Source organism: Triticum aestivum, chromosome 1A (assembly GCF_018294505.1).
Source record: "Triticum aestivum cultivar Chinese Spring chromosome 1A, IWGSC CS RefSeq v2.1, whole genome shotgun sequence".
Lineage (NCBI taxonomy): Eukaryota > Viridiplantae > Streptophyta > Magnoliopsida > Poales > Poaceae > Triticum > Triticum aestivum.
Genome location: NC_057794.1, coordinates 218,321,876 through 218,336,104, shown reverse-complemented (window position 1 = coordinate 218,336,104; position 14,229 = coordinate 218,321,876).

Genomic DNA, 14,229 nt, shown 5'->3' with positions numbered 1-14,229 from the left:
AATGCTTATATGATTGAACACTTGAGTGATTATATGTCTAGAGTTAAAGGTGAACTTAAACTTATTAGTAAACATGCTTCTATGGTTACCACTCAAGTACAACAAGTGCTTAAAGCACAAGATGATTTGCTCAATGAATTAAATAATAAGAAAAATGATAATGCTATTAGAGTTGTGACTAGAGGGGGTAAAATGACTTAGGAACCTTTGTATCCCGAGGGCTACCCTAAGAGAGTTGAGCAAGATTCTCAAAGAACTAATGTTGATGCACCTAGTCCTTCTAAGAAAAGAAAAAGAAAAATGATAGGACTTTGCATGCCTCTAGTGAACCTGTTGTTGACACACCTGAGAATCCCAATGATATTTCTATTTCTGATGCTAAAACACAATCTAGTAATGAACATGAACCTAGAGATAATGTTAATGATGATATTCATGTTGATGCTTGATATAGGATGAAATCCTAGAAGGGGGGGGGGTCTTTTCACACTTGGAGGGGGAAAAGAGCAAAATCATAAGAACATAAAGAGGAAATCACTCAAACAATTCCCCAATCACACATCCACTAGAATAGCAAAATAAGATCCACAAGTCACAAGCACAATCAAAGGAAAGATACAATGGCAAAGTTCTTCCCACTCCTAGGAGATGAGGTCTTGAAGTCTTCTCCTAGAGGAGGTCTTGAAATCCACTAGGATTCTTCCCAAAGGGGTCTTGATTCCACAAATGGGAAGGTAGAAGGAGCAAAGCTCACAAATATCTCATCTCATACTTTGCTAACCCTAAACATAGCCCTAGGTACGGTTTATATAGTCTTGGGGTCGATAGAGATGAAGAGGGGCTCAGTTTGGGGATCTCAGCCGTCCATCCTGGGAGGCCCGTGCGCACGGGTTAAGTTGGGCCCGTGCGCACGGGGGTCCCGTGGGCACGGTACAGGCCCGTGCGCACGGGGTGCTCCAGCGCCAACTTCCTGGACATCCCATGGGCACAGGGTCACGGGGGCCCGTGCACACGGGGTCACCCGGGACTTCCAGTTTTTGCTGGTGTTGCACTCCGTCTTGGTCTGCGTGGCCTTGGGTTGGTTCCTCTTCTCCTTGGGGGTGCTCCTGAGCCTCTTGGTTGTGTTCCTCTTCGTACCTAATAAGACATAGCATATCTTGGTGAGGTAGCAACAATGTTCCATTCGTATCCATATGCAAACTAAGTAGGAAAGAGTTCACCTCGGTTTCCAAAGCACGTGTTCTCCCTCTTGTCATAGGTCCACGTGGGGCTTGATGTGTCGGTGTAGAGTCCATGGGGATGATGGAAGGATGCTCCGCATCATCTCCCCCCCCCTTGGGAGAGATCCGTCCACGGATTGTAATCTTCATCACCATGGTACTTGGCCAAGTCTTTGACGTTGAATGAGTCGCTCACATTGTAGTTGTCTCGTGGGATGTCGACCTTCTAGGCATTGTCGTTGTAGCGTGCGAGTACCTTGAATGGGCCATCGGCTCTTGGAAGTAGCTTAGACTTGCGTTCCTTGGGGAAACGCTCCTGGCGGAGATGTACCCAAACTAGGTCACCCGGTTGAAACACCATTGGGAACTTGTTGGCGTTGCGCTTGGTCGCGAGTCGTTGTACTTGCCGCTCTAAGGTGTGCCTTGTATCTTCATGCATCTTCTTGAGGTGGTTCACTCGGTCGCGTGTGTCCATGTTGATGCGCTCTGTCCAATGGGGACAATGCGTTGAATCCATAGACGACTTCGAAAGGGGACTTGCCGGTAGTCGAATGTGTTGCACGGTTGTAGGCGAACTCGGCGATTGGTAGGCACTCCTCCCACTCCTTGATGTTCTTCTTGATCAATACTCGTAGTAGAGTGGAGAGTGTACAGTTCGTCACCTCCGTTTGGCCGTCGGTTTGAGGGTGGTACGCTGTGGAGAAGAGTAACTTGATTCTGAGCTTGGCGCATAAGGTCTTCCAAAAGTAACTCAAGAACTTGACGTCGCGGTCCGAGACAATTGTCCTTGGCATTCCATGAAGACGTAATATGTCCCTACAAAACAAGTTTGCAACATGTGAAGCATCGTCGATCTTGTTGCAAGGAACGAAATGAGCCATTTTGGAGAAACGGTCCACAACAACAAACACAGAGTCCTTGCCATTTCGAGTTCGAGGTAAACCGAGTACGAAGTCCATGCTAATGTCTTCCCAAGGTTGGTATGGAATTGGTAAAGGCATATAGAGACCATGAGATTGAGCTTTGGACTTAGCTTTGCGACATGTAGAACATCGGTTGGTGAAACGATTGACATCGCGAACCATGTTTGGCCAAAAATAGTGCTTGGAGAGCATAGCGAGCGTCTTGTCGCGTCCGAAGTGTCCCATTAAGCCTCCTCCATGCGATTCCTGCAAAAGCAACAAACGAAGAGACGACTCGGGGATGCAAAGTTTGTTAGCTCTCATAAGACATCCGTCTTTCAAGTAATAGCGTTCCCAAGATGTATGCGACAAACACTTGGCATAAGGAGTAGCGAAAGTTGCATCATGCTCATACAAGTCTTTGATATGCTCAAAACCAATGACGTTCAATTCAAGTTGGGTGACAAGCATGCATATACGGGAAAGCACATCCGCTACAATGTTTTCTTTACCCTTGATGTACTTGATGACATAGGGAAAAGACTCAATAAATTCACTCCATTTAGCATGACGCTTGTTCAACTTAGTTTGACCCTTAAGATACTTGAGAGTTTCATGATCGGTATGAATGATAAACTCATGGGGACGAAGGTAATGTTCCCATTCATGTAAAACGCGGACTAAAGCATATAGCTCTTTGTCATAGATGGGGTAATTGAGTTGCGCTCCGGAAAGTTTCTCACTAAAGTAAGCTATGGGGCGCTTCTCTTGTGTTAACACACCACCTATGCCATTACCACTAGCATCGCAGTGAATTTCAAAAGGTTTGTCGAAGTTGGGTAAAGCAAGCACGGGAGCATGATTAAGCAAATTCTTAAGCTCATTGAATGCAGTATCTTGGGATGGTCCCCAAACAAAAGGCGCATGCAAAGGCGAAGCAATGGTGCTAAAATCCTTCACAAAGCGACGATAGAAACCCGCAAGACCAAGGAAACTACGCACTTGATGCAAGTTGGTTGGTTGCGGCCAAGTCTTAATAGCATTGATCTTGGACTCATCTACATGAACACCCTTAGAAGAAACAACAAAACCCAAGAAAACGAGCGTATCAACACCAAAAAGGCATTTCTCCGTATTAGCATAGAGGCGCTCTTTTCTAAGAGTTTGCAAAACGGTGCGGACATGTGTGACATGCTCTTTGATGGATTTGCTAAACACAAGAATGTCATCGAAGTAAACCACAACAAATAAACCAATGTAAGGGTGAAAGGCATGATTCATAAGGCGCATAAAAGTGCCCGGTGCTTCCAAGAGACCCATAGGCATCACTAACCACTCATACAAACCAAACTTGGTTTTGAATGCGGTTTTCCATTCATCGCACTCTTGTATGCGGATTTGATAGTAACCACTCTTAAGATCAATTTTGGAAAATATAGTGGCACCGCTAAGCTCATCAAGCATATCATCTAGGCGTGGAATGGGGTACCTATAGAGAACGGTGATAGCATTGATAGGTCTACAATCGGAGCACATGCGAAAGCTACCGTCATGTTTTGGCACAAGAATGACCGGTACGGCACAAGGGCTCAAACTTTCACGCACATGACCATGGTCTATGAGATGCTTTACTTGCCTTTGAATTTCTTTGGTTTCTTCGGGGTTGACGCGGTAGGGAGCTTTGTTTGGAAGTGGCGCTCCGGGGATGAGGTCGATGCGGTGCTCAATGCCTCGAAGTGGAGGTAGTCCCGGAGGTAGCTCATCGGGGAAAACATCTTGAAATTCCTGCAATAGAGAAGATAACACCAAAGGTAGATTGTGAGAGGTGTTAGTTTTTGGTGCCTCGTCCTTGCACAATAGGACATAGTAGAGGACACTTGATGGGTTCTCACACACATATCTCATCTCACATTTGGTGGCAAATAGGACTAAGGTTTTCTTGTCGCTCATCGTGGAGGCACTCAATTTGGGCTTGTGGCGCTCACTCTCTTTTTGGTGGCTCACTCTTTCACTATTCTCTCCACGATGGGTGTTTTGCTTGTCGGCGAGTACTTGGCTTGGAGACATAGGACGTAGCACAAACTCTTTCCCTTTCATTTTGAAACTATAGTGATTGGTACGCCCATTGTGAATGACACCTTGGTCAAATTGCCATGGCCGCCCAAGAAGGAGGTGGAAAACGGTCATCAGAAGGACATCACACTCCAAAGTGTCTTCATAGGCGCCAATCTTGAAGGAGACTTGTACTTGATGCTCGACTTGTATGGTGCCAGTTTCACTTAGCCATTGAGCCTTGTAGGGGTGAGGGTTCTTCGTCTTGACCAATTGAAGTTTGGAGCATAGTTCTTCACTTGCTAAGTTGTGGCAACTACCTCCATCGATGATGACCTTGACGGACCGTCCATTGATGCCGGCCTTTGTGTGGAAGATATGGCATCTTTGATCTTCGTCTTGTTGATGTTGAATAGTCAAGACCTTGGAGACAACAAGAGCGGGACTTGAATCTTCGTCACAAAAGACTTGATCATCTTCGTCTTCGTTGTTCACTTTTCGGTGCATGGCCACTTGATCAAGGGCTTCCATTTCTCCTTCACTCATGGAGTCGTAGGTTCCGGCGTCGTTGAGGATCATCGTGTGCTTGTTTTTGCACTCGAAGGACTTGTGGCCTCGGCCTCCGCATGTGAAACATTTGATGGAACTTTTCTTGATGGTCTCATCGGTTGGAGTTGATGATGAAGCTTTCGGCTTGAAGTTGCTTGTAGTAGGAGGACGACTTGCGCTTGTCGAAGTCTTCTTGTAACTTGACTTGTCGCCGGTACTTGGTAATGCTCTAGTTGAGGTAGGAGTTGCCGAAGTCGCGGGAGCTTGATAAGAGGAGCCGTAGGTCTTGGACGAGAACTTGGCATACTTGAAATCATCTTGCACTTGGCGTTCCGCTTTGGTGGCTTAGTGCACTAGCTCAATAAGGTTTGAGTATGGTTGGAAGTCGGTGATCTTCTTGATGGGATGGTTGAGGTCATTCAAAAAGTGTGCCATTGTTTGTTCATCGTCTTCCGTGACATTGGCTCTTATCATTGCAATATCCATCTCCTTGTAGTATTCTTCAACGCTCTTGGTTCCTTGCTTGAGTTGTTGGAGTTTCTTGAAGAGGTCGCGGTTGTAGTAGGTAGGAATGAAGCATGCTCTCATGACATCTTTCATTTGCGCCCAAGTAGTGATGGGTGGATCACCTCTTGCCTCTCGACGCTCAATGACTTGTTCCCACCAAATAAGGACATAGTCTTGGAACTCAAGGGATGCCATCGCGATCTTCTTCTCTTCTTCATAATTGTGCAAACGGAAGATCTTGTCAACTTTCAATGCCCATGAAAGGTACTCTTCGGGATCGTTGCTTCCGTTGAACTTGGGCATGGTGAACTTGAGCTTGCCGTAGCGTTGCTCTTCATCATAGTGGGGCCGGGGATGATGACGCCCATGTTGTAGATGATTGTTCAACTCGTGGTGCTCTTGACGCGGAGGGTTGTCAACCTCATGTTGCTCTTGTCATGGACGATGTTCATTTTCTTCATGCTCTCGATGAACTTGATGGTGTTGTCGAGCTTGAGTGGGAGCTTCGCGAGCTCGAGGAGGAACTTGATGATGCACGCGAGCTTGAAATCTTTGTTCTTGAATTTCTTCACGAAGTGCTTCATCTTGTTCACGGGCTTGACGGCTTCGGTCGGCAACGGCTCGACTCGAATTGGCGCAAGTGCTTGAGCGTCACGGAGTTGTTGTTCTTGACGTTGTGTCTCGGCATCTTGTGCAAGTTGGTGGAGACGCGCACGTTCTTCCTCTTCATGTTGGCGCCGTTGTTGCCGTTCTCGTGCTAGCGCAAAGGCCTCTTGAGTTTGACGTTGTCGGCGCTCTTGAGAGTCGGTGTCTCGAAGTGGATTGATGCTTGCTTGACGGTCGGTGCGCGTGGCTCGACGAAGAGTGTTCGATGTTGGTGTACTTGAGCCAGAGAGGGTGAAGTCGGAGTGGCGGCTTGAACGGCTCCTTCTTTAAGTGGAAGACGAGCGATCGAGCAACAGAGCACGAATTTCGTACATCCTTGCGTCATTCTCTTGCTTGTGATCGTCGAGCTTGTGGTCGAAGTAGTCCCTTGTACGTTGCTCGGAAAGTCGCAAGTTGGCGGCAAGGTTGTTGATGCGGGCACTCATAGCTTGTTGCTCTTGATGCAAAGCACGTTGTGCACCAAAGAGGTGACTCTTGGTGACGAAGGAGTTCATGTCGTCGTCTTGCTCTATGAAGAGTGGGTTGGTAGAAGTACTTGGCCTATCCATCATGAGATAGTGGTGGTGAGTAGGAAAAATGAGAGAACGAAACCAAAGTTACCTTTTCCGAAGATTGTGGATGTAACAAGTACGATCTCACGATGCTATAATAGGGGAATTGGTACCAGGAATTGTTTCTCACACCTACAAGTAAAAGGCTTATGGAGGAGCTCGGTTAGGATGGTGGCAAAACTTTCAAGAAAATGTTAGTCAAGATATCGATAAGGTTGATAAGATTCACAAAAATGCAAGTAAAAACAAATAGATCAAACCCAATGATATCACTAGGAACACACACACGGAAGATAGATGGGATTCGCACAACCAAGGGGTGAGCTCACAATGTGCAACCACGGAAAATGCTCTTGTTGTGCGAATACTAGAGAGACACTAGCTCGATTGCTCGAATGGGCTAGATATGCATGTGCACCATCCTATAAGAGAAACGTGCCGTCTTCAATCCCAACTATGTTACGTATGAGGTGTCAAAGATGATATGCAAAATGGCTCGATGCTATTGCTTACAAGCTCTTTGTTGCTCCTCTTTTGCTTAAAAGTTTTTCTTGTTTTTTTGAAGCTAGAGCCAAGTATGATATGAGACAAGTATATAAGATATGCACGGGAGAGACTTATGGCACTAAGATGGTAACGAAATCACTATGGTGCACAAAAGCGTGGCCCGACAATTCTCAACTTGGTAGTCTCGATGGGTAAGTGACGCGAAATGGCTCGGGTTATCAATGCAAAAGCAAGGATGAGATGTCGTCGAGGTTACCGTCCGAGTTGATGATCGAGTGGCGGTGACGATGATGTCCAAATGCGTCTAAGTAGCATGAACACCTTAGGACACAAGAGAAACCGCGGTCCGAAACTCAAACAACCACGAGAAATAGTGCGGAAGAACACGAGTGTTGGTATGGATGCAAAATGGTGCAAAACAAAGATGGCCGAAAGTTTCTGGAAGGTCCATGCGCACGGGGTAGGTGAGGCCCGTGTGCACAGGGTCCCGTGTGCACGGGGTCTCGAGGGCCCGTGTGCACGGGGTGTGCTGCGAGCGGATGAACAACTCCGGATCCGAGGGGATTTGGCAAGGTAAGGCAATTTTTGTGGGTTTGGAAGGTGGGGAAGTAGGAGGATGGGTAGATCCACTTGCCAAACTCCAAATTCGTGGATCAAAACAACCAAATCTCACAAGATCCAACAAATTGCAAGAAAATTTTTTTGGGGCTATTTTTTTTGGGGATTTTCGAATTAGGACGAAAAACAACAAAATCAAGCTAGAAATTGGGGGGATGGGACCCCAAGATGTGAATCAACCTTGCTATTGATACCAAAATGATATAGGATGAAATCCTAGAGGGGGATCTTTTCACACTTGGAGGGGGAAAAGAGCAAACTCACAAGAACATAAAGAGGAAATCACTCAAACAATTCCCCAATCGCACATCCACTAGAATAGCAAAATAAGATCCACAAGTCACAAGCACAATCAAAGGAAATATACAATGGCAAAGTTCTTCCCACTCCTAGGAGATGAGGTCTTGAAGATAGTCTTCTCCTAGAGGAGGTCTTGAAATCCACTAGGATTCTTCCCAAAGGGGTCTTGATTCCACAAATGGGAAGGTAGAAGGAGCAAAGCTCACAAATATCTCATCTCATACTTTGCTAACCCTAAACATAGCCCTAGGTACGGTTTATATAGTCTTGGGGTCAGAAGAGATGAAGAGGGGCTCGGTTTGGGGATCTCAGCTGTCCATCCTGGGAGGCCCGTGCGCACGGGGTAAGTTGGGCCCGTGCGCACGGGGGTCCCGTGGGCACGGTACAGGCCCGTGCGCACGGGGTGCTCCAGCGCCAACTTCCTGGACAGCCCGTGCGCACGGGGTCACGGGGGCCCGTGCGCACGGGGTCACCTGGGACTTCCAGTTTTTGCTGGTGTTGCACTCCGTCTTGGTCCGTGTGACCTTGGGTTGGTTCCTCTTCTCCTTAGGGGGTGCTCCTGAGCCTCTTGGTGGTCTTCCTCTTTGTACCTAATAAGAAATAGCATATCTTGGTGAGGTAGCAACAATGTTCCATTCGTATCCATATGCAAACTAAGTAGGAAAGAGTTCACCTCATTTTCCAAAGCACGTGTTCTCGCTGTTGTCATAGGTCCACATGGGGCTTGATGTGTCGGTGTAGAGTCCATCAGGATGATGGAAGGATGCTCCGCATCAATGCTCATCCTAGCAATAACAATGATGTAGAGATTGAACCTGCAGTTGATCTTGATAACCCACAATCAAAGAATCAACATTATGATAAGAGAGACTTCGTTGCTAGGAAGCACGGTAAAGAAGGAGAACCATGGGTTCAGAAACCCATGCCTTTTCCTCCTAAACCATCCAAGAAAAAGGATGATGATGATTTTGAGCGCTTTGCTGAAATGATTAGACCTATCTTTTTGCGTATGCGTTTGACTGATATGCTTAAAATAAATCCTTATGCTAAGTATATGAAATATATTATTACAAATAAAAGAAAGATACCGGAAGATGAAATTTCCACAATGCTTGCCAATTATACTTTTAAAGGTGGAATACCAAAGAAACTAGGAGATCGAGGAGTACCAACTATACCATGCTCCATTAAAAGAAACTATGTTAAAACTACTTTATGTGATCTTGGGGCCGACATTAGTGTTATGCCTCTCTATTTATATCGTAGACTTGATTTTAATAAGTTGACACCTACTGAAATATCTTTGCAAATGGCTGATAAATCAACTGCTATACCTGTCGGTATTTGTGAGGATGTTCCTGTTGTGGTTGCAAACGTTACTATTTTAACGGACTTTGTTATTCTTGATATTTCTGAGGATGACAGTATGTTCATCATTCCTGGTAGACCCTTTTTGAATAAGCAGGGGCTGTTGTTGATTGCAACAAAGGCAATATCACTTTTCATGTTAATGATAATGAGCATACGGTACACTTTCTGAGGAAACGACCTCAAGTCAACAGTATCAATTCTATTGGAAAATTTTCAACAATAACTATTGGAGGTTTTGAATTCTCTCTTCCTACTGTCAAGAAGAAATGTGATATTCTTATTGTTGGGGACATGCATACCCCCGTTGAGGTAACTTATTGTTATTCGAAAATTCCCCAGTTTCATGTTATTCGGAAAGAGTTTGTTAACAAGACTTGATCAACCTTGTTTGTGGATTCCTTTGGATGAGCATGAGATGGATGAAGTTAGAAAGCACAACTCTTTGTACCCTCCTTTTACTTTCTATTATTTAGATTAAATAAAGCGAAAATAGTATTTTCTGTCTGTTTTTTGAATTATCCTTGCAATAAAAAACCCCGAAAATAAAAGTTCTCCAAATGTCCTGAAAATGATATATGATTTTTTGTAGAATATTTAAGAATTATTGGCACTGAGAACACACCTAGGGGCCACACCACCTAGCCACGAGGGTCCAGGGCGCGCCCACCCCCCTGGTGCGTGCCCCCTGCCTCGTGGACCCCACATGGGCCCCCTCCACTTATTCTAGCACCCACACACTTCATCTTCCTCCAGAAAAAATCATCCCACAGCTCAAACCCGAGTTCTAGATCATCTTGCTGCCATTTTTGATCTCCTAGCTCAAAGCTTCATTCACAAAACTGCTTTGGGGGCTTGTTCATCGGTATGTGACTCCTCCAATGGTCCAATTAGTTTTTGTTCTAGTGCTTTATTTATTGCAAATTTTTGCTGCTTAGGTGACCCTGCTCTTAAGCTTGCATGTCAAACTTATGTGGTCAAAAGTAGTTTTAATGCATGATATGGCCTCTAGGCACTTGTAGGGGTAGTTGCTATCAATCTTGTTGAGTTTGGTTCATTTTTATTTTGAGTCACTAAAAATTTCAGAAATTTTCAGAGGAAGAAAATGTTGAAGATATTATTGAGAGGCTCCTCGAGCCGAAGCTCGAAGGATAAGCAGAATGAGGAGAATAAAAAGACCAAATATAATCTTCCTCGCATTGCGGAGGTTCGGCCGTGCGAATGGCCATGTGAAGAGTTCTTGAGAGCAACCGGGATTTACGATGACTTCTATTATTTGGCTGAGAATGCAGGCCTCACCGACTTCCTCCGCGACCAGCGTGAACAGTATCTTCTACTCACTAATATTTTCGTGCAAAAATTTTATTTCCATGCTAAGAAATCACCACCTTCAGTGGATTTTCACTTATATGATGAGGTTAAGGAGATGTCACTTCTTGATTTTTGTCGGGTCTGCAAGATCCCCTTTGAGGGCAGCATCGAGGAACCACATCGTAGCGATGTGGATGGGTTTATTGATAGAATTGCTATAGGAGAAACTAGGAAAATTTCAGATGCAAGAATTACGAGTATACATTTTCCTGTTCTTCGTTACTATGCGATATTTGCTAGTAGATTCTTAATTGGTCGCGGGAACAGTGGAAATCTTAGTGCTCCTGATATTGTCATTTTGCGCCATGCTTTGTTTCGTGATACCACTTTCAGCTTAGGTGCCATCACTGTTGCAAAAGGCAGTGCCTAGGAGGCGCTTAGGCACGCCTAGGCGCTAGGCAATGGACAAACGCCTCGCCTAGGGCATAAATGGTAGTCTAGGAAGTGCATGCAACAAATTGTTTACCCAAGCCAGAAATCATGTAATATTGCACTAAAATGCCAAACATCACATATTCAAATGGTAGTAGATGGTAGTTAACTTATTTATCTGCCATAAATTAACATCAGTGCACATATAATAACCACAAATATACCCTGATACTAGAATCTATATTACTGCCTAGGCTGCGCCTAGGGCGCTTAAGCACCGCCTAGGCACTAGGCGAAGGCCAACCGCCTCGCTTACGCCTACCGCTTTTTCCAACCTTGGGTGCCATTGTTGCTAAACAATTAAATCTGAACCGAACAAAGGGCCCCATCTTCGGAGGTATCTTTGCTTCACGCCTTGCTGAATACTTTGGGATACCTAATAGGCATTATGAGAAAGAGGAAAAGTTGCCGCCCCCTATTTTTCTAGATTATAAGAGTATGGTAGCACATGATTTTATTGTTAAAGATAAGAAGAAGATGCTTAAGTATAAATTGATATTTATGCGTACTGGAGGCTGATACAAGCCCCAGAGCCTGAGCCGGAGCCACCATTTGATCCTTATCATCAGTCTGTCTATCAGTGGGATCCGGAGGAGATCACCAACCAGTGGCACCCTGAGGACCCTCCTCGGTACACCGGAGAGAGTAGCTTCGATCTGTGGCTATAGACCAACTTAGGCCAAAGCCTAAGCTTGGGGGAGTATGTATCTCTTGCCGACATTACATTCATGTTCACACACTCATTCTAAGTTGTCGGTGCTCATACTTTTTCATTGTACTATCCATGCTAGTTTATTTTCTTTTCTAAGCCTTCTTTGCGTGTGTATGAAAAACCTTAATAAAAACCAAAAAAATTAGTTGTAGCTTTTAGCTAGTTTACTTTCCATGCTTGTAGTAGTAGTAATTAAAAGAAAACCCCAAAAGATTTCTCGTTCTTCTTTTTCTTTTTGGGAGCTTTCCCGTGTAAATAGTTTTGTTTCTTTTCTTTTCTTTGGGGGTCGAGAGGAGAAGACCATGATGAAAATCCTGAGTGTCTCTCATATGCATTATTGTTGATCTAACCAAGAGCCCATATTACCTTGTCTTCTCCCTTGTATCAAATGCTTGCAGATTCCAGCTTAGTCCAATGCACATGCACTATTATTATTATCCACACCGTTCGGTCGTGCAAGTGAAAGGAAATAATGACGATATATGATGGACTGACTGAGATGAGAAAAGCTGGTATTGTTGGAAATATGCCCTAGAGGCAATAATAAAATGGTTATTATTATATTTCTTTGTTCATGATAATTGTCTATTGTTCATGCTATAATTGTGTTATCCGGAAATCGTAATACATGTGTGAATACATAGACCACAACATGTCCCTAGTGAGCCTCTAGTTGACTAGCTCGTTGATCAAAAGATAGTCATGGTTTCCTGACTATGGACATTGGATGTCATTGATAACGGGATCACATCATTAGGAGAATGATGTGATGGACATGACCCAATCCTAAGCATAGCTCAAAGATCGTGTAGTTCGTTTGCTATAGCTTTTCCGAATGTCAAGTATCATTTACTTAGACCATGAGATTGTGCGACTCCTGGATACCGTAGGAGTACTTTGGGTGTGCCAAACGTCACAAGGTAACTGGGTGCTATAAAGGTACACTACAGGTATCTCCGAAAGTGTCTGTTGGGTTGGCACGAATCGAGACTGGGATTTGTCACTCCGTATGACGGAGAGGTATCTCTGGGCCCACTCGGTAATGCATCATCATAATGAGCTCAATGTGACCAAGTGGTTGATCACGGGATCATGCATTACAGCACGAGTAAAGTGACTTGCCGGTAACGAGATTGAATGAGGTATTGGGATACCGACGATCGAGTCTCGGGCAAGTAACGTATCGATTGACAAAGGGAATTGTATACGGATTGATTGAATCCTCGACATCGTGGTTCATCCGATGAGATCATCGTGGAGCATGTGGGACCCAACATGGGTATCCAGATCCCGTTGTTGGTTATTGACTGGAGAGGCGTCTCGGTCATGTCTGCATGTCTCCCGAACCCGTAGGGTCTACACACTTAAGGTTCGGTGACGCTAGGGTTGTAGAGATATTAGTATGCAGTAACCCAAAAATTGTTTGGAGTCCTGGATGAGATCCCGGACGTCACGAGGAGATCCGGAATGATCCGGAGGTAAAGATTTATATATGGGAAGTCCAGTTTCGGCCATCGGGAAGGTTTCAGGGGTCACCGGTATTGTACCGGGACCACGGGAAGGGTCCCGGGGGTCCACCGGGTGGGGCCACCTATCCCGGAGGGCCCCATGGGCTGAAGTGGGAGGGGAACCAGCCCCTGGTGGGCTGGTGCACCCCCCTTCGGCCTCCCCTGCGGCTTGGGTTGGGAAACCCTAGGGGTGGGGGCGCCCCCCACTTGGCTTGGGGGGGGGGAAGCCACCCCTTGGCCGCCGCCCCCTTGGAGATTCATCTCCTAGGGCCGGCGCCCCCCAAGGCCCCTATATAAAGAGGGGGGAGGGAGGGTAGCCGCACCCCTTGCTCTTGGCGCCTCCCTCTCCCTTCGTAACACCTCTCCTCCCCGCTTGCGCTTGGCGAAGCCCTGCCGGGATCCTGCTGCATCCACCACCATGCCGTCGTGCTGCTGGATCTTCATCAACCTCTCCTTCCCCCTTGCTGGATCAAGAAGGAGGAGACATCTTCACAACCATACGTGTGTTGAACGTGGAGGTGCTGTCCGTTCGACACTTGGTCATCGGTGATTTGGATCACGACGAGTACGACTCCATCAACCCCGTTCTCTTGAACGCTTCCGCGCGCGATCTACAAGGGTATGTAGATGCACTCCTCTCTCCTCGTTGCTAGATGACTTCATAGATTGATCTTGGTGATGCGTAGAAAATTTTAAAATTCTGCTACGTTCCCCCACAGTGGCATCATGAGCTAGGTCTATGCGTAGTTTCTATGCACGAGTAGAACACAAAGCAGTTGTGGGCATGGATATTGTCAATTTGCTTGCCGTTACTAGTCTTATCTTGATTCGGCGGCATCGTGGGATGAAGCGGCCCGGACCGACCTTACACGTACGCTTACGTGAGACTGGTTCCACCGATTGACATGCACTAGTTGCATAAGGTGGCTGGCGGGTGTCTGTCTCTCCCACTTTAGTCGGATCGGA